Source organism: Otolemur garnettii, unplaced genomic scaffold, assembly GCF_000181295.1.
Source record: "Otolemur garnettii isolate 467f Iridium unplaced genomic scaffold, OtoGar3 scaffold00015, whole genome shotgun sequence".
In the NCBI taxonomy this organism is placed as follows: Eukaryota; Metazoa; Chordata; class Mammalia; order Primates; family Galagidae; genus Otolemur; species Otolemur garnettii.
The window spans coordinates 12,212,678-12,231,528 of NW_003852410.1; the positions used below are offsets into that span (position 1 = coordinate 12,212,678).

The 18,851-nt window shown below is 34.7% G+C and overlaps 1 pseudogene; it reads left to right on the forward strand.

Moving 5' to 3' along the window:
• The first annotated feature begins 1,114 nt into the window (after positions 1 to 1,114).
• On the forward strand, positions 1,115 to 15,856 carry LOC100953008 (annotated as a pseudogene).
• Positions 15,857 to 18,851: the final 2,995 nt, after the last annotated feature.

Sequence of the window (18,851 nt, forward strand, 5' to 3'; positions counted from 1 at the left end):
TTTTTTGAAAGTCCAGTGGATATTTTCAATATATCCTTTTGTCATTGCTGAAATTGGGATTTGGTCAAAAGTTTCTGAGTGAGTTTACTTTGGTTGTAGAGTGTTGTGCTGGTCATCATTGGAGGATGGGTCTGAGAATATCCTGGAGAGCTGGTTTAGTTATGGCAAATTTCTTCACCATGTGAATGTCATGAAAGTATTTAATTTTTCCATCATAGATGCAACTCAGTTTAGCTGGATATACTATCCTAGTTTGAAAATTGTTTTGTTTAGGAGGTTGAAGGTAGATGACCATCTTCCTCTGGCTTGAGAAGTTTTAACAGAGAGATCTGCAGTCATTCTAATATTCTTCCCCTTGTGGCTTATGTCTGTCTGCTTGCAGTATTGTGTCCTTCATATTAACTTTGTGAAGTTAATTATAATGTGTCTGGGAGATGCTTTATTTGGATTGAGTCATGCTGGTGTTCTTAAACTGTCTGCTATCTGAATTTCAGAATCTCTTGCCATGTTTGGGACATTCTCCTCGATTATCTCTTAGAGTAAGCATCTGGGCATCTAGGCCTTTTGAAGCCATCTCATTATCTTCAGGAATTCCTATGAGATGAATGTTTGCTTTTTTGGATTATCCCACAGCTCTTGGAGAGAATGATCCATTTTTGTTTCCAATTCTCTTTCCCTTTGAGTACTTAGAAGTGTTCAAAAGCTTTGTCTTCAATGTCAGGAATCCTATCTTCTGTCTGCTCCCTTCTGTTACTGAGGGATTCCACTGTATTTCTCATACCTTGGTGGGCTGCAATTTCTCTTCTCAATGTGTCAAAATCTTTTGTGATTTTGTCTTTGAACTTACTGAATTATTGAGACAACTTTTGAATTATTCCTAGAATTTCTAATTCCAACTTTACTTCCATTCTGTTAATCTTATTTGCTATCCAAATTCTAAACACGATTTCTGACATCTCAGCCATTTGTTTATGAATGGGATTTGCTTATGAATGGGATCTTCTGTTGAGGCTACTTTATTGTTCCTTGGAAGAGTTGATCTACCCTGATTATTCATGTTGCCAGAGTTTTTCTGCTGTTTCTGCCCCATGATTGTTTTTCACGGTTTGGCTGGATGAACAGCAGGTAAGGTGAGATTGGATTGCAGTCTCCTGGGGTTGTCGTTAACCAGCCCGTTGCCAAGAAACTGGGACTGATGACTGCAGCTTTCCCCTATAGCTTTGCAAAGGACCCTTATAGTAGTACAGCCTGACTCTGGGGACCTGTTTGGTGTGGTGGGGCTAGGTGGCTCTGTCTTGTATTCAGCTGATCTCTGTCCAATCCCAGTGAATCAGTGACTCTGGGTTGAAGTCTCAGCTGTGGAGAAATACAAGCAACAAAGACATCCTGAGGAAAATCAAACCTTCCTACTACACCTACTACAACAGAACAAGGGTACTACCTTGGAAATCTTCTGCTTGGCCTAGTCCCATGGCTTGTAGGGTCTTGTAAGTGGACCAATGAGGGCTCCTAAGCCTGCAGGGTCTGTGAAACCAGTTGAAGCCTCTAGTCTCCATCTTGTACAGCTGTATCAACTTTGGGATTAACTTCTCACTCCTCAAATGATCTCCTATTGTCCATACAATATTTACCAAGATATATATACTGTTTTTTAGTTTGTTTGTTTTGGGTTTGGGGGTTTTTGCTTTTTTGGGTTTTTTTGAACTTCAATTTTTCTTTTTCTTTCTTTTTTTTTTTTTTTTTTGATACTTTTTCTAGTCTATATACCACCTTCCATTTTTGCTTTCTTTAACCAATAGAATTTTATTTTTGTTAGTGTTTCTTCCCCTATTATTTGGTTTTCATCAAATTGCACAATTAAGAAAATGCAAACACAAGCTATAGGCTTCAAATCAATGCCAAAAAGGAAAACAAAAATGTAAAAAATGTTCAAATAGATGCTTCACAATAGACAATGTGTAACTGGCCAATAATCACAGGGAAGGATTTCAATATCATTACATCATCAATAATCAAGCAACTGCAAAATAAAACCAGAGTGAGCTACCATTTTGTATCCACTAGAATGACTAAATTTAAAATGATTGTCAGTAGTATGTTGGTAAGCAGGTGAAGCAACAAACTTACATACATTTTTGTAGAAACTTAAAATATCCACACTTAACTGTGTACTGAAGACACATGAAAATGTGTCTAAAAATTACTTACTTCAGAATGTTTTATTATTTTTGCTTGTGCTATTTTTAAATTAAAATTATAATAATATTAAATAAAAAATTATTCAATGATACTATTTAAGGAAGGACTCTCATTACAGGTATAGAGACCACTGTAAGTGGGATCTGGCAGTTGGAGGAGAGAGATTTGATTCAACTCTGAATACATCATGAAAAGGTGAGAATTTTAGCCAAGGAGAAATGTAGGGGTGAATGGATGGAAAATTGCTGAAAAGAAACATCAGGGATGAGATTCTGGCTCAACCCACTAACAAGATTCTTGCTGAAGGCAGGTCAGGGTATGCCAGAAGATGAAGGATCCAATCTGAAATCCAGAACGATCTACTATTGAAGATGGGGTATTCTTGCAAAACTGACAGCAGAATTCTTTGCTAGGATGAAATTTTACAAGGAAGTGCACACATGGGTCTAGCAGAAGATTCAGAAGCAGATGAAAGTTTGACCAAGCCAAGAATTTTTGTCAGTAGTCAAAAACTAGGAACAGCCAAACACATTCCTTAGGAGAATGCTATAAACAACTTGTGGTGTATTCATCCAGTAAAATACTAGCCAGCAATAAAAAGGAACAAACTATCCATATGTTGGATGAACATCAACATTATGCTGTAGGAATAAAGCCAGACACAAAAGAATACATACTGCATGTGAAGCCATTCATGGGAACTCAAATAACTGGCACAACTAATTTGTGATGATAGAAATCCAAATATGAACAGTCACTGAGGGGACTGGCTGAAGAGAGGCAGGAGGGTAATTGAAGAGATTTGTTCCTTTGGGTGTACCCAAAAGTTAAAATTCACCACACTGAACATTTGAGATCTGAGTCTTTTATTACATGTGAATTATAACTCAACTTAAAAATGTCAATCGGGATTCTTTCACAGATATTCAAGAACCATTGTTATTTTTTAAAGTTCCATTATTAAATTAATTGATGCATACAAATTAGCTTTCCTCTTAGAAGGGTATTTTTGGTACTTCAACAACAAAATGCTCTATCTGGAACAAAGTGCTCTTATGATTCTGCCACATAGAATATAGTGTGATTATTGTGTCCCATTAAATATTATTATCTGGATAGATAATGTTGTGTAGACTAAATTACTTATGTCTTTCGTATTCATTCTGACAGCAGCACCAACACAAGTAATTGTATGTATCATTTCTTTAAGTGCTTGGAGAGATATCAGGCACTTGATGTGCACGTAGTCCTCACAATCATCTTCTTTGCCAGTGAAGACCAGGCTCAGAGCAGTTATATTATTTACTCAGGGTCACATGGTTTGAAGTCTGAGCCTGTTTTTGAATATGAGTCTGATGACACAGACATTACTCTATTCAGTATACAACACTGTCTCTTAGTTTGATGCCTGATGTCATTCCTTCAGTACAACAAACTTATCCTTACCTTATAATTGTTACAGACTGATGTATTAGTCAGGGTTTAATCAGAGATGCAAAACTATAGTACAGTTTACATATGCACAGTTATATGTTTATATAATACCAAGTAATAAAATTATATATGCATCTATAATAACTATCTATGTCTATTTGACATTAATCTCTGTAAGGATGTTGTAGTCTTAACATCTGATGCAGGCAGTTGGTAAAGGGAGGTGGATATGAAGTTGGGGAGATCTAGCATTCTGGCACCAAAAATCGCAAACCAGGGGTTATGGGACCGACTAGCAAACCCTGCAACAGTTCTTGTTGGCTGTAGCTCTAGTGGTGTGTGTGCCCTGCAAATGATAATACCCTTTGTCATGGAGCTAAACACACAAATCTGGCCCAGAGTCAAAGGAAGGAAAGGAAAATTCAGGAGAAAGATGACAATCATGGCTCCTACCTCAGGTGGGCCAGCCAACGAGTGATAGTGTGTCCAAATGGCTCCTGCTCCCTTTCTGCCTCTGAGCTCTCCCTTACAAACCTCTCATGTGGCCCTTGGTAACTGGAAATGTGAGACAGGATATTCTAGGTGATGCAGTTCAGCCTTGAGAAGTTGACATATTCCAAAGCTACTGTGAGTGAAACAGGCATGAATTCTGCTTATAATGAGATACAGACAATTAAAAATGTAATTGAGAATCATAAAGGGCATCATCCTGAGTGTCTGCCTTGCTTCACCGTTTTCTAGCTGTGTGAATGCAGGCAAGTTACTGGACTTCTTTGAACTAGAGAATCCTCATATAGAAAATAAAAATAATAACAGAACCTATTAATAACATTTAAAGCAAAAAGAAAGAATATGTTCAAAAAAATGAATTTAGAACAGTGTTTGACACATGATAATCAGTAAATATAATCATTATTATATAAGAACAAAAATCCTCGAATCATGAGTTCCATTTTTCACTTTAAATGGAAAAGTTTATCATTTAAAACATCTTATAATTTTAAACTTATAAAATTACAACAGAATGTACTTCTGTAAACTTAGTTCACACATATATGTGTTTTTTCAAATATTTTTAAAATTGCCAAAAATCTACAGAGATCAGTGAAAATTCAGTTTGAAATAGGCATTTGTCAAGTAAGTCTCAGTGCTAACAATCTGTCTAAAATTAGTCTATTACTGTGCTTTTCTACAGGATTTATAATGAGAATAGTGCTTTGAAATTTTATACATATATATAATTTTATAAAATTCTACACATGCAGCAAAATTATATGTATGCTAGAAAATATATAATATTATATCATATAATTATATGTAAAATATTGCTATACACATACAGTTTTTTCTGATCTATTTAACAATAATATTCTATTACAAAACCATTTGATTTGGGGCTGCTGTATGGAATTTTAGATGGGGGGATAAGAATGCTGAGTGGAGGTACAGCTAGATTATTTAGCACTCTCTTTGAAAGATAGAATCAAAGCAATTCACATCTTTATCGGCATGTCCAACCAGAACATCTCAAAAAAACCACTTGGTAGTCCACCAGACCTAGCTCCAAAGCAAAATTATCTGGTCAAGTGTGTAATTGTTCAGGAGAAGGGGATCTGCCTTTGTTTAACTACATACAGAATACTTTTATCAATGAAGAAAGTGAGATGAGCAAGGTCTCAAAATACAATGTTAATATGCAAAAACAAATTATGTTTCTATGTACTAGCAAAACCAAATGTTGTAATATATTTTTAAAATACAACTTCTCAAGGCCTTAAAAGCTAAAATGCTTAGAAATAAATTTGAAAATATAGATTAAAGACTTGTACACAGAAACTACATAATATTGCTAGTGTAATGATAGATGCCTAAATAAAAGATGAATTAAACCAGGTTTATACACCAGAAGACCAAATATTGTCAGCATGTCAGTTTTATCCAAATGGAAAAACATACCATGCTCATGGCTGGGAAGAATAAACATTGTTAAAATGTCCATACTACCCAAAGCAATCTACAGATTTAATGCACTCCCCATTAAATCACCTCTGTCATACTTTAAAGATCTGGAAAAACTAGTACTTCATTTTATATGGAAAAAGAAAAAAACCTTGAACAGCCAAGACATTACTCAGAAATCAGGTGGAATCATGCTACCAGACTTCAGACTATACTATAAATCTATAGTGATCAAAACAGCATGGTATTGGCACAAAAATAGAGAGGTAGATGTATGGAACAGAATTGAGAACCAAGAGATGAATCCAGACACTTCTCATCATTTAATCTTTGATAAGCCTATCAAAAACTTAAATTGGGGGAAAGACTACCTATTTAACAAATGGTGTTGGGTGAATTGGCTGGTGACTTGAAACTGGACCCACACCTTTCACCTCTAACAAAAATTGACTCTCACTGAATAAAAGATTTAACCTAAGATATGAAACCATACAGATTCTTGGAAAGAGTTCAGGGGAAACACTTGAAAAAATTAGCCTGGGAGAAAACTTTATGAGGAGGACCTCCAGGGCAATTGAAGCAATACCAAAAATACACTACTGGGATCTGATCAAACTAAAAAGTTTCTGCACTGCCAAGAACACAGTAAATAAAACAAGTAGACTGCCCTCAGAATGGGAGAGGATATTTGCAGGTTACATTTCTGACAAAGGTCTGATAACCAGAATCCACAGAGAACTCAAACTTATAAATAAAAAAAAGAAAAAAGTGATCCCATTTCACTATGGGTAAGAGACCTGAACAGAAGCTTCTCCAAAGACAGGTGCATGCATGGTCTACAGACATATGAAAAAATGCTTTTCATCTTTGATCATCAGAGAAATGCAAATGAAACCCAGTTTGAGATACCATCTAAGTCCCATAAGAGTGGCTCACATAACAAAATCCCAAAACTACAGATGTTGGCATGAATGTAGAGAAAAGGGAACACCTCTCCACTGCTGGTGGGACTGCAAATAAATGTGTTCCTTTTGGAAAAAATTGGAGAACACTCAACGATCTAAAAATTGACCTGTCATTAGATCCTGCAATTCTTCTACTAGGAATATATCTAAAAGACCAAAAATCACTTTGCAACAAAGATATTTGCCCCAAATTATTCACTGCAGCTCAATTCATAATAGCCAAGTCATGGAAGCAGCCTAAGTGCCCATCGACCCATGAATGGATTAATAAATTGTGGTATATGTATCCCATGGAATACTATGCAGCCTTTAAAAAGATGGAGACTCTGGTGGCACCTGTAGCTCAAGTGGCTAAGGTGCCAGCCACGTATACCAGAGCTAGTGGGTTCAAATCTGGCCCTGGCCTGCCAAACAATGATGGCTACCACCAAAAAATAGCCAGGCATTGTGGTGGGCACCTATAGTCCCAGCTACTTGAGAGGCTGAGGCAAGAGAATTTCTTAAGCCCAGGAGTTAGAGGTTGCTGTGAGCTGTGATGCCATGGCACTCTACCCAGGGCAATAGCTTGAGGCTCTGTCTAAAAAAAAAAAAAAAAAAAAAAAAAAATGACGACTCTACCTCTTTTATGTTTACATGGCAGGACATGGAACATATTCTCCTGAGTAAAGTATCTCAAGAATGGAGGAAAAAGTATCCAATGTACTCAGTACTTCTATGAAGCCAACTTATACTTACACTTTCTTATGAAAGATAAAAACTATAGCCCAGGATGAAGGAGAAAAATGGAGTGGGAAGGGAGGGGTGTGGGGAGGTTTGATAGAGGGAGGGTAAAAGGCGGGACCACACCTATGGAGCATATTGCAAAGGTACAAGTCAAATCTGTCAAATGTAGAACATAAATGTCTTAACATAATAGTCAAGTAAATGAGGCAAAAGCTATGTTGATTGGTTTGATGTACGCACATCAGATTGTATAAAAAAACAACACATTGTACCCCACGTATGCATAAATGTATTAATGATTCATGTGTATATGACTTAATTAATAAAAAAATTGACCTCTAGATTTAACATTAAATCAATTAAATATTGCTGCAGAATTTTTGGATGAATTGACAAGCTAATTCTAAACTTCACATGGCAATGTAAAAGGTCTAATTAAAACAATTTTGAAAATGAAGAACAGCACTAGAGAACTAGCACTATTTGAGTTAAGATTCACTATAAATCTACAGTGCTCAATAAATTAAAGTGAGGACAGGCATTGTGATTAAGAGAACAAAGATAGTCCACAAATAGGTATACACCTATATAGTCAATTGATTTTCTGCACAAATACCAAGGTAATTCAATTGGAAAAAACAACTTCTTCAACAAATGGTATTGGAATTATTGGATTTTCATGAACAAAACAAAATAATCTTGACCCTTACCTCACATGATAGACAAATATTAACTTAAAATAGACAATAAACTAAAATAGGGCAGCACCTGTGGCTAAGTGGGTAGGGCGCCGGCCCATATACCGAGGATTCAATCCCAGCCCCAGAAAAACTGCAACAAAAAATAGCTGGGCATTGTAGTTACAGCTACTCAGCTGCTCAGGAGGCTGAGGCAAGAGAATCGCCTAAACCCAGAAATTGGAGGTTGCTGTGAACTGTGTGACGCCACACACTCTACAGAGGGCGATAAAATGAGACTCTGTCTCTATGAAAAAAAAAAAAAAAAAACTAACATACAACAGGAAAAATATTAAATTTCCAGAAGAAACATAGAAAATCTTTATGCCCTTGAATTAGGCAATTTTTTTCTTAGATTAGATATATTAATGAAAAAACATAAAAGATGAAAAATGCTAAGTTGGACTTCATAAAAATTAAGAGCTTTTATTCTTCAAAAGACATTGTTTAAAAGAGAAGAGAAGCCACAGAATGGGAAAGAATATTTTCAAAACATATATGAGAAATGATATGTGTCTAGAATATAAAAAGACTTTAAACTCAGTAAGACAGCCCAATTTAAAAATATGGTCAACAGAACTGAACCAAAAAACCAAATATGATGTACAAATGAATGTAATAAGCATATGAGAATATGCTCAACATTGTTAGTCATTAGTGAAATTCAAAATAAAAATGCAGTGGAACACCACTGCAGACTGGCTAAATTTAAAAGAAGTGTCAGAGACTTGAAGCAACTGGAACTCTGATGTGTTGTTTGTTTCTAGAAATGCAAAATGGGACATTCCATTTGAAAAGAGTCAGGAAGTTTCTGAAACTGTTAAACATACATTTTCCATACACCCAAAGAATTGTACCACCAGGAATTGACACGTGGGAAAAAGAAATATATATGAACACAAATACTCATATACACTTGTACATTCATATTCAGAGGCGCTTTGCTGATAGTAGTAAAAATGTAAAAACTTTCCTCTCCATCAAATGGCAAAGAGCTATGTCTGTTATATGCATGAATACACTGACATTTAGAAATTTACTTCAATAAGCCAGGATGATAGATCCAGTGGAAGGCAATCGAGTGTTAAGAAGTACAGCTGCTAAGTGGGATGGACTTGGATTTGCACCTGTAAATAGCCCTTTACTAACAATGAGAAGATGGCCACCTAATTAATCACTCCCTCAGAACTTCAGTTTTCTCATTTGCAAAGTGGGAATATTTATATTACCTGCCTGTTGCTAAGAAGCAATATAGGATAAGCAAAGGGCATGATGCACTGTGAAGATAAATATTAGTTCTTACTATAATTGTTGTTTTTATTATTATTATATCTAAATAATTCCTGGCAGTGCATTTATTAATACATCAACATCAAATAATTTGGGGTTCTTTAAGATTTGTAAATTTAGAATTTTACTTAATCAGATACTGTAAATAAAGTCAGAAGGCTATAAGAATTAATATTCATATAAAATATATTAAATAATTCTTTTAGATCTAAATCTATCTAAACCTTTACCCAAAGAGTTTTCTAAAATTGCTAGATATAGAGAATAAAGAATCTTTGCTGATGAATGTTTTCTCTTATAATTATTTGTTATTCTATTATAAAACAGAATAAATGTTTTCTTGGAGATACACTTTCATATGTATTCTAGTTCCCAGGCTACCAGTCTTTTATCCAAGATGTGTCAGCTATGAAACATACCTGTTCCTCTAGTGAACTGAAAAAAATGGGATAGAAATATATTGTAAATGTCTTCAACATGAAAAAAAAAAAGACAATATATAGCTCGTAGAGATAGAAAGACCTTATTTTTCTCATAGAGAGATATATGACAGAGAAATGGATGACAGAGAGATAGACCTTACTTTTCTTCATGTAAAAATCCTCACTTGAAAATCAAATCCAGCAAACTGATATGCTGAAATCATTTTCTTTCCTTGGCAATCTTTCACTTAGAAACTAGATATGTCAAAGAACCATTTCTCTTTGGAAGCCTGAAAAAATCTTTTCCTTTAGCCATATACCTAACTCATCTAGCAGCATGAGTATTTGGTGAAAAATAGAGTTTCCCTTTGTTTCCTTGTTCACCTAAGCATCAAATCCATATTTCATTCTAGCTTGAATCTTTGTGATTAGACATTAAACATAAGTTTATTTCATCCTAGAGCTAAGTTTTAGAGACAAGATAAACCCATACTAAAGTAAGGCAAATACCAAAACAATCACCTCAAAAATGTTAACCTACTAAAATTAGAGTAGAAGAGGAAATTTGCTGACTATTTGTTACAAAATGAAAATGGTGGAGCTAACTTTTCTCCTCATCTCTTTACTGTCACTTCCAACTTCACTCAACTAGAGCTTAAGTGAATATCTGACATCTATAGTTAATCTTCTTTCGTATCAGATCAATATTCAAATATCAATATTATCAAATGATAAAGGCATTAAATATTACCAGATACTGGAGAAGGCATAAGTGAATGAAGAGCATTCCATATTCATGAATTGCAAGACTCGGTATTACAAAATCTAAGTCTTCCTCAAAATTCACCTATGTTATTAATGAAATCTCCCAATACCCTAGCTGGGTTTCATTTTTGTTTTGTTTTGTTTTGTTTTGGGGGGGGAGGAATGGTCCATTGACTCCAAAATATTATGGTAATACAAAGCCAAGAATAGTTGAGGAATTTTTGAAGAACAAAGATGGAGGATTTATGGTACCAAATGGCAATACTTACTATAATTAAAGCAATATTATAGGTATATATTGATGCCAAAATAGGTAAATATCTGTAGGCAGAAAAACATAACACATTTGATAATTAGATCCATACACAGGAGCATATAGTGGAGACCAAAGTGATAGTGTGATGCAGTATAATATAATTATCTTTAAATAGTGGTCTCAGTCTAGGAGTACTCACGTGGAGAAAATTATTTTTGTCTCCTTCCTTATAATTGACACAAAAAATAATTGCAGATCTGAGTGAGAAAGTGAAAATAGAAATTCACTAATAAGATAACAGGAGTATATCCTCATGATCCCTGGTAATTAAAGTCTCTTAAACAAAACTACAAAATATACTATGAAGTCAAAGAAATTAAATACAACTTCATTTATGTAATGTTAAAAATTGATAAATTGGACTTTATTTTATATGTCCACCATTAAGGCAGTGAAAAGGCAAACCAAATTTTAGAAGTGATACTTGCCATCTGACTTACATAGAGAATGTATTCAATAATCGAAATATGTATTTAATATATAAGATATATAGTATATATGTATATCAGTGAGAAATACATATCATTAAGAATGTATAAATAAGAAATTAGCAAAATACTTGAATTACCACCTTACCAAGAATATATTCAAATGCAAACATGTTCAGCCATCATAGTCATAGGAAAATTCAAATTAAAACTAAAATAGAATACAGTTATATAGCCAAAGGCTAAGACAAAAAACACTAAAGAATACCATGTTGTCTAGGACGTAGAAAACCTAGAGTTCCCATACACCAATGATGTGAGTGTAAAATTGGTATGCCACTTCAGAAACCTAATTTCCTATTCTTAGTTTTATCAATGCTTATCTTACAAACACTCTACTGCTCTGCAATACTGTGCTTTGGTACATATCCAATGATATGTACATAAATAAGGGTATGTACAAGAATGTCCATGAGAGCATTATTTGAAATTAGAAAATACTGGACATGATACAAGCATCCATTCACATTAGAATGAATAACCTATGGTATTGTCAAACATTGCACACAGTAACAAGGAGGAATGAACTACAATGATCCAAAATAGCACAGAGTAACCCCTAGGACTTAATGCTGAGCAAAAGAACCAGACAAAAGAATTAAATATGCAAAATTGATCTTGGTTCAAACCCAGCCTTGGCCAAAAACGGCAAAAAAGAAAAAAAAAAAAAACAGAAGACAAGGTAATAAACACATTTGGGGGTGATGACAAGGAAAAGGTGTAAGGGGATATTTTTGATGTGGATACTGATATTACAGATGTGTATTAACTTTGTGAAAACTTGTTAAAATGCACATTGTCTTTTTCTCTGTATGTAACTTTAAAAAGGAAACAATCATGCAAATTGAAAAAAAATTTTTTTCAAGGGATAAGATGGAATGAATAATTTTATTTTCATTTGATATTATGAAGACTATCTGAATGTGTTTTATCATATGCAAGTTTTATTTTTATTACTTTCAAGTTCATATAGACATTTATAAATATGGCCTTAATATCAACGTGTTGTATGACTGAGAAATCCCCGTTTATCTCATAGTTGTCACCCTGGGGGCTTGCCTTCAGCAGTCATAATGGCACTGCATACCACTTTCTCCTGGAAATGGCTCATTGATCAGGGCTGGACAATAGACATTGACCTGGGTCAACTTCTCTATCTCGCTGATTTGTAACAAAGTGACTGAGCATGTGGCTTGCTACTACACATGTGAAATTGAAAATCTGGCATGGATATACACTTGGAGAAATAGTTATTTGTAGAGATTAATGTAACAGACAAAACAATATGTCATCCAGAGGGGAGTAATCACATGGAATAGTTGTTTGAATGCCTGATGTCTTTCTAAGTGGTAATCACAGTCACAGTCCTTAGGCTGTCTAGTCACACACTCCAATAAAAAAGTATCCATTTCTGCTTATGAAAAGATATATTATCAGACATAGTATGAGCTAATTTGTATGATAAACTAAGAAAGCTGAGAGAAAAGGCAATGAACCAATAGATTTTTTTTTTTAAGATTAATATGAGGGTACACATGATTAGGTTTCATTGTTAGTATTTGCTAGGTAAAGTCTAAGTTGTAGTTGATGTGCTGTGTAGCCTTACATTGTGCCCATTAGGTGAGAGCTTACCCATCCCCATCTCCCCTCCCCTTTCCCCTCTCCCTCCTCCTTCCTACCCTCTAACTTGAATTTAGTTTTGTTTTCCTCTCATGTGGAGTGTAGTTAATCATCTATTGGTTTCACATTAGTATTGAGTACTTTGTATACTTGAATTTCCATTTTTGTGATATTTTACTAAGAAGAATGTTTTCCAACTTCATCAGGTTAATACAAATATGTAAAGTCTCCATCTTTTTTATGGCCAAATAGTATTCCATGGTATACATATACCAAATTTATTAATCCATTCAAGAGTTGATGAGCACTTGAATTGATTCTCCATCTTGGCAATTGTGAATTAAACTGCAATGAACAATCTACTGCAAATGTCCTTATGGTAAAATGAATTTTTTACTTTGAACCAGTAGATTTTGATGACAACATCAATGGAGTTTAGAAAAAGACTCTAAAAAGTAGGTTCTGCTTGGAGGCATCTCTGTATGGATGAGAAAAAGAGCAAGGTTTGGGGAGGAATTTAGGAACCATGATACAGAGGGTTTTGAGAGAGAGTTAAGGAAAGAAAGCAGGACAGGAACAGAGGAAAAGAGCTTGAAAGTAGGAGGAATAGAGTAGCATCAGAGAGAGCAGGCTCCATTGTAAAAGCCTTCAATGAATAACAGTGTGGTGGCCAGACAAAAGATTGCTATGAGCTCATAAGTTAGTATATATTATATACAGTTGTTTGTCCCTGTTGTCAAAATTGAAAACCCAACTCTTACAGCATATAGGAAGACAATAACACTAAAACATAAATATTAACACAAGCAAACAAGCACAAATTTAAAAAAAAATAAAAGGAGATATTCAGATGGTTAAAAATACAAAACTTATAAGCTAAATAGGTCAAATTCAGATGACCAATGAAAGTAAATCCAGATGGAAAAATTATTAATAAAAATGAATAAAACTGAATAAAAATAAGAGCCATAACCAATTGGAATTTTAGAAATAATGTGATCACCCATATACTAATTTGTCAAACACGATATAAGCCAATCGTCAAATGAGACAATCAAAAAGGGATCTCATTTGAAAGAATAAGCAGGAAAAGTTCACTCCAGGTCCCTACCAGGAAAGATAAAGTTGGAGAAATTTTTGTAAAATGTGAAAACTAGCTAAAAAAATGATACTTGATATAATATTATGAGACATGGCATTAGGAAAAGATCAGATAAAGAAAAGGGAGAAAAATAGTAAACATGACATTCTACGGATTAGAAATCAAGAAAACAGATAAAAGATAAATGGATTTAAAACACTTTGTAAGTCGTTACCAGATAATGAAGAATCTGTAGTAAATATGACTTTCAAATAGGATCTTGGGAATGCAAGAGATAAGTAGTGATAAACAGAAAGGTAGGGCAGGGGATGGACTTGAAAGGATAACTCAGGCCAAAAGACAAAGTCATCCTTCCCAGATGTCACTAAATCTTCTCCCTTGAAAGATTAAAAACACATCCAAATGTAAAAATATTTCTTAATGGGCTCTGAATGGTGAGGTGAAGAAGTGGGGAGCGGTTTAGTCCTTTTTATGACCATGGGCAAGTTATCTAGTGACTAAAGTTCTGTCAAAGCCTGAACTACTCAGAGACATATTTTCATCTGTTCATAAAATTGATGCCATTTGGTATTTCCAGACGACAAGGGATGTGTAGTCCTATAAGTATAATAAGAGGAATTGAGTTAACAGGACATTTATCTTAATTCACAGTCACAAATCTAATACAGTTATTTTCGAGGTGCTCCTTACCATAAAGTGGTCTCCCATTAGTTATTTCATGTGGATGTAGATTTATTCCCAAACGATGGGCCAAGAAAAAAACAAATGAACCAGAGAGAAAGACACAGTAAATAACTTAGAGCGGCAGTTCACAAAATGTGGTCCAAGAATTAACAGCAAGCACCACCTGGTAGCTTATTAGAAATACAGTTTTTGTTCACCTCCCTAGACCTTGTGCACTAAACCTATGTCCCTTCTTACGCATTTAAAAACAAAAATTGGGGCTTCTTGTCCAGGACATTGGGATGGTGGTCTCAGCAGCCTGTTCTGGTGACTCAATCCAGAACTGTAGTTCCAGCAAGAACTAAAAACCATTTCACACCTCCTACTTATAAATCTAAACACAAAATGGAAAGAATTTATAGAACAAGCCCGGGAAGCAGGATTGGTCATTCCTCCAGAATGTTTGGAGCATCCCATATATCTGGCCTGGACAGCTGGTATCTTTGATGCCTATGTGTTCCTCCAGACTCCAGAAGGTAATGCTCACATGTCTTCTCTTTCAAAGGAAGGACTGGAACAGAGAACTGAGCGATTGTGGAAGAAAGTGGCATCACAATTGTCATTCTGGAAAATAAAATATGATGCTAATTTTAAAATTAAGGACTTCTCTGAAAAAGTGAAGGATATCTTCTTGGAAGTTCACCTTTGTCTGCACAACTCAGATCAGACCAGCTTTATGCCTTTGTAACCGAATGGTGTTTCCTGTACATGGTCTGGGACATCAAATATAACGCTATCTGCGGGCGCTTTGTGGAATCTTTAGAGCAACCTCAGATGGTCCAGGTTCGCTATTTAAGTCTGGTGAATCAGGGCAGCTTGTATGGCCAGGTCACCATCTGCATCACACCTGCTAGTCTCTGGCCATCTATGACCAGTTTGGATGGTTGATGTATGAACAGGAAAATGTACCCAAAGATGTCCTGGAGTGTGTTGTGTTTGAAATGCACCTGAAAAACCCCTATGGAGCTGGAGAAGGCACGGCAAGATTGTTCCCTCATAGGCACTCCTTGAGCAGCCTACCCTCAAGATGGTGATGATCCCTGGCGCCCAGCTGAAACCTTGCAAAACCATGAAGAAACACAATGAGAGGCCTATAAGCCTCAGCTGGTCTGATGGCAAATGCAACTCCTGGGATAAAGTGTGGCCGATAAAGCTGCTGGGAGCTAGGAAATCATCAATCTCCATTGTATTCTAAGAGGAACTATCTTTGTTTTTTCCTGGCCTGCTTAAATCTTTTCAGCAGTCTTCAACAATCATGGTTGATGGCTGGGCCCAGGTGGGTGGCAGGGACGCTCAGCCATGGACCCTCTTCCTTTGAAATTGTATGTCTAGCTTCTGAGTCTAGATGAAAAGTAATATGTTTCAGAGAACATCTGATACCAGTTTTTCCCACAGCAGGAAGTGTAGGAACAAAACAGCAGCACTTTCTTTCTACTCACAGGGCAGAGATCAAAGTTTGAAATAAAACACTATTAGAGTATTGAAAAAAAATTAGTCTTATATAAGGATAGAATAGATGAAATCATGATGCTTCTGAAATTCTGGCACCTAATTACCAAATTTCTCTATTTAGCCATTGTAGTAAAATTTCATCTTTCCCCTTAAGAAAAATCTTTGAAAATAAAGAATTTACTTTATTATTATTTTATACTCATGTGTTGTTTAATAATAGGGCTACACTCTGAGAAGTGCATTGTTAGGAAACTTTGTCCTTGTGAGAACATGTGAGAGTACTTATGCAAACTAAGATGGTAGAGCCACTGTACACCTTCATTGCATGGTACAGCCCATTGCTCCTAGGCTAGAAGCCTACAAGGCATGGTCCTACACTGAATACAATAGCTGAACACAATGGTAAGTGTTTGTGTATCTAGACATAGGAAAGGTATAGTAAAAACATGGTAGTATAATCTTATGGGACCATCATCATATATGCAGTCCATTGTTGACCAAAACGTCATGATGTAGTGCGTGACTATATCATTTGAATTGTGAATAACAATTATAGTCATAATTTACTGGTCAATAGTTATGTACCACATTCTCTTCCAAGTCGTTTCAACATATTATCTCAGAAGTAATGCAAGGACAATAGTCTGTATATCACTAATAATATGCATACATCTTTCATATTAATATTCATGTATTTATTTTCACATGAATTAGAAAAAATATTGCTTACACTTATTTTTTTAAATATAAAGGTCAAAATATAAGTATACATAGTAACATTATATAAATTATCAGAAATATGTGACTAGGAAAGTTCACATGGAAAATAAATTCTAGGGGAAAAATTGCCTTTTGTTATTTAATCAAATAGGTATCAAGGATCAGAAAATTTCTATAACTTCTCTAAGATCTTGTGGCTTATATGTGCAACACTAACATTTAAACCTAGAGCATTATCCTAATTCATGTCCCATCAAACATGTGTTAATATAATTTATTTCTATCACTTTACTATGTATTGTATAATTATTATGTTAGATGTTATCTGTATATCATTTTGTAAAGCATGGGTTAAACTTTTTGAAATCCTTTCCATCATATAGTGTACATTTCTAAAAATGAGGATTGTGTCTGCTTGTTTTGTAAAATAAAATGAGCGTATAATAAAATCTATGTGTAGGTAGTATGCACCTATAAAAATCTATATAAGCAGCAAGAGGAGTAGCAAAAATCCTTAAATATGAAAGAATTTCTTGGCATATGGTGCTCTGCTAAGGAACCAAGAAATCACACAACATAGTATTTTTCTTGAGGGTGGGCAATCTTTGATTCCCATTCATTGTAACTGAGGAGTGAACTGTTGGGAGCAGAAAAATCTATGACTCCTGTTGCAAGGAATTTTCTGTTAGTGAAAGAGTGAATGGAAAGTTCTAGCACACATTGTAAGAAACTGAGTGTGTGTATGCATATGGTACATGTGTTCACAGATGCAATTGAAAGAGGTAAGAGCAGCGGAGATAATGAAGGAAGTATTAGAAATTATGTTCTCTATGGAAGAACAATAACTTGTGCAACTTATATGTAATTTCAAGATACAGAATTCCATGGCAAGCAAAAAGAGTGAATGATTGGCATGGGGAACTTGGAGACCAGACATGGGACTTCAGGCTTTCATTACTTATTGTATTTACTCATTTATTCAACAAATGCATAATGAATACTATTAGAGTATGTGCAAAGTGCATTGGGAGGCGCTGGAATATAAATAAATTCATGTTTAGAGTAAAACGAAATGGCTTGTCATGGTAGGGAGATCCTTGGAGAAATACAAATGTTGATGAGCTTGATCATAAATAAATATTTATAGATAAAGGAATTTGAAATGGGGAAATACTTGTGCCCACAGATAATGGTACCAGTCATTTTAAGAGTAAAAATAAATAAACGGCTGTGAGATAAATTATATGATGTTTCTAATATGAGACTTTGAATCCTAAGTGGACATTGGAAGTAATTTTAAAAGAGAAATGTTGCTCATACTCCCCCCAAAGCCTCTAGCTTTAGGTTTTAAGGTTACTCTTTCAGGAATAGCGTAAATCACACATATAACATTTTTTGCAGTAAACCTAGGCACATATACCAGTGAGCATGTAATATTTCTAAACATTTAGTTTCTTACATAAAATAATCATGGCTACTTTATCTGTTTTATCATCTGTAACATTAGTAAAATATTAATAATTACCTCTAAAGGCAGTATAGTTTTTTAGCACAATAAACTGAATAAAGATATAGTTCTGTGTCTAGCACATAAGTACAGTTCTATAAATGTTACATAATGCTATTATTATTTATTCCAGCTTATTTCAATCTATTTTTATTTTGTATGTGTGCTGAGAAACTTTGGAGACTGAGATCTATCAATTGCCAAGTAATTGAATAATTTAAAAATGTATTGATACATGAATGGGCATAGAATCCCAAAGCCCACAAAATCAATAAATTAACTTTAAGAGTAAAATTGACTAAGAATAAGGAAATTAAACATCCTTAGAACTTAAAAAATAAATCTTTATGAAATCAAAGTTATTTCATGATTACATAATGCCCGCTAATTTATGATAGTTTGCATGATGAAAATTTGGTGACATGAAAT